The following is a 3418-nucleotide window of genomic DNA, read 5'->3' as shown; positions in this document are numbered from 1 at the left end:
GGGAGGGAGGGCCGGGAGGGGCTAAGGAGGAGGGGAGGTGGGGGAAGGTAATGGAGCTGGAGAGAGAGCAGGAGGCGCAGGTGTGCTTCAGGAGCCCCCCCTACCCCGTTGCGGGCTCGGGGGTGCCCGGTTCGGCCTCTCCAGGCCTCCCCCTTCTGGAGCCGCCACCTTCGCCCCTGCCCGGTGAGTCACATGGGTGCGGAGAATGGGCGCAGGGAGGGAGGGAAGGGCCTTACGGGGAGGGTGCCGGGGCCCTTCTGGGGTCTCTGTCGGTCCGCGAGGGCTCAGGCCGCCCCGCAGGATGGGGGTCGGGGTCTGCGACTCAGAAGGCCGGGGGACCCCGGTGCCTGAGGGGCGGGGCTCCGGCGGGAGAGGACCCCATCGGATCTGCGCATGCGCAACGTGTGGTTTGCGGGTGAGGGGGCGGCTGTGATGCGTGCAGGTGTCCGTGACCTCTGAGGGGAGCGCGAGAGGATGAGGGTGAAGCCAAGGCCCCAATCTTTGCTTGTGTCGATGGGCTATGACGTCTTAAAGATACTTTACCTAATTCTAAGGACACTTAACCCAACCCCGGAAAAGGGAAAGCCAGACTCACTGGAGTCTCACTGTGCATCCTGTCCTGGGCACAGTCACACGGGCCACACGAGCAGCAGCGGCCCAGGTGACCGCAGGGACTGGAGGACTGGCGGGGGATGTGATCAAAGTTGAAAATTCCAGCGGTGTCGCGAGGTGTGACGTGGGAGGGGTCTCCTCCGGAAAGCTGCCCTGTGTCTAGAGAGTGTGGGGGACAGAGGTGTGACAGGGACCCTGTCACCAAGACCCCATAGACTAGAGGGACCCATTTCCCCGGGGGCTGGTCATGGGGAGAAGCCGGAAGATTCAGGCCGTGCCCCCCTTGCCCTTGGCTTCGGGGATCGCCCAGAAGGCGTGCCCAGTCCTGCACCTGGAGGATGAGGTCCCCAGAACCTTCCGCCGGGTGCAGGGGGAGGGGGCCACAGGCCTGGGTGCATGTGGGCCACGTGCCCACCTCCTCCTGGGTAGCTCTCGGCACCCGGGGCATCGGGGCAGCGTTAGTGCAGAGGCCCCTTGCGGCTCCTGGCCCGTGGTCCCCACTTGCTTCTCAAGCACCTGGCCCCTGGCACATGCCTGCGCCCAGAGAGGGCCGGGTTCTCCTCCAGAGAGAAGCCTGTGCTTCTGACCCAGCGGTCGAAATCATGGCCATAGTTTTGTCGCTCTGTTTAGTCTTTGTTTTGCTTTTATTCCTGTTTTAGTTACAAAAGCAGCGCCCCGCGTGGCAAGTCCAACCGCCTCATGAAACGCGGCCCCGCCCCCAGCCTCCAGCCCCGCCTCTCTGAGGTGCGGCGTCAGAAGTCTGTACCTTTTCTCTACACGTGGGCAAATGTGTACATTTAAATTACACGAGCGTTTGCTCTCTTGTTACTTTTATTTTTATTTTTTTAATGTTTATTTGTTTTTGAGAGAGAGAGGGAGAGAACAAGCAGGGGAGGGGCAGAGAGAGAGGGAGACACACAATCCGAAGCAGCTCCAGGCTCTGAGCCGTCAGCACGGAGCCCGACGCGGGGCTCGAACCCACGGACCATGATGACCTGAGCTGAAGTCTGACGCTGAACCGACGGAGCCCCCGAGCGCCCCAGTCTTGTTCCTTTTAAACCAAACCAGAGGCAGACAGGGCACACCCGCTGCTCAGGAAGCGTCCTCCCCGAGGTGGGACCTCCCGCGTGGCCGGCTGGCACCCTGGGGCCTGCCTGCGGGTCGCCTGTGCGTCACCGCAGCCTCTGCAGAGCGGCGTGTTCGCGCTGCTCTGACGCTCTGCAGGAGTGACGGTCACCTCTGTGGGGGACGCGCACCGTGTTCAGCTCAACACGCTCACGGGCAGGTAGGCGGGGCTCCAGGCTGTTCCCAGTACAAACCCCGAATGTGATCCACCGTTCTGGGCGCCTGGGCGGCTCGGTCCGCTGAGTGTCGACTCTGGGTGTCAGCTCAGGTCATGATCTCAGGGTGGAGGGGTCGAGCCCCGCCTGTGTGCTGGTAGTGCGGTGCCTGCTTGGGGTTCCCTCTCTCCTTCCCGTTGCCACTCCTTCAGTAAAGAAAACCTTTAATAAAATGGATGTGTCGTTTACGAGTGTGGTATTTCCGTGTGATGAACAGCCCCAGGGCGAGCGGGGCGTGAAGCACGTTCCCTTCTAATGTAGCCGACACAGCTTTCCGGAGACGTGGTTTGGACTCCCGCCTCGGCCAGAGACATGCGGGGCACCGACTCCCCTGCGCCCCTCAGCCCGGGAGAGCAAGGCGCAGACACACAGCCGGCCGGCCGAAGGTGGACGTGGCCTCTGCTACCGCCCCTTGCGCCTCCCCAGCGGCCGAGCGGTCGGTGCCCCTCCCCCCTCCCCCGCCCCCGCACCTCCCTCGGACCCGGGGGCTCCCTCTCTTCTCTGCTCTCCCCCTGGGTTGCTCCTCTTTTTCCAAAGAGAGGCGGCTTGTATGCGACAGGGAGTGACCCTTGTCTGCCAGCGTCCCTCGGGTCCCCTCACTACCCGTGTCTCTGCAGCGTGACCGTGCCGTGTAAAAACACGCAACTTGGCAAAGTAAAAGGTGTCTGGTGTTCCTTTAAGAGTTGGGGTCCTAAGAAAAATTCTCCCAACTTCCAGCTTATAAACAGTGGTCGTCAACTTTCCTTCTAGTGATTTTACTGTGTTCGCTGCAACCTAATCTGTGGTGGCCCTGCCTTTCCCGTGGAGACCGGGCGCAGCATGCTGCGCATTCTCTCCTGGAGGGGCCCGCGGCCGGCACTGGCCGCCCCCTCCGAGGCCCAGGCGCTCGGCCTGCCCGAGCCTCCTGCACACCCCGCTGGAAGCCTCTGGACGCACCTGCAGCCCCCTGACCCCACGCTCCCTGAAGCGCCAGAAAATGTGCTTAGAAAACAGCACTTCCTTACTGCGCTGGAGGGCAGGGGAGTTGTCCTGCCCGAGGCTGCGGCTCCTTCCTGGGGACCGAGCACAGGCGGCAACCTGCAGCCCAGAGCGGGGCTGTGAGGGCGCGCTCGTGTCAAGGCTGCTCCTGGGCCCTGCACGTGCGGCCTGCTGTAGGGGCCACGGGGTGGGGGGCGGGGTCTCCAGGAGCAGGAGAGACCCTTGGGGTCCCCAAAACCTTCGCTGGGTGCTCAGCAACCAGCAGAAACCCTGTCCCCCCTTCCCACGGGCACACACTGCACCCGCCCCTTCCCACGGGCACACACTGCACTCGCCCTTCCACGGGCACACACAGCACCCACCCCTTCCCACGGGCACACACTGCACCCGCCCCTTCCCACGGGCACACGCAGCACCCGCCCCTTCCATGGGCACACACAGCACCCGCCCCTTCCCACGGGCACACACTGCACCCGCCCCTTCCCACG

The sequence above is a fragment of the Suricata suricatta genome, chromosome 6, assembly GCF_006229205.1.
Source record: "Suricata suricatta isolate VVHF042 chromosome 6, meerkat_22Aug2017_6uvM2_HiC, whole genome shotgun sequence".
In the NCBI taxonomy this organism is placed as follows: domain Eukaryota; kingdom Metazoa; phylum Chordata; class Mammalia; order Carnivora; family Herpestidae; genus Suricata; species Suricata suricatta.
This window is presented reverse-complemented; position numbering follows the sequence as displayed.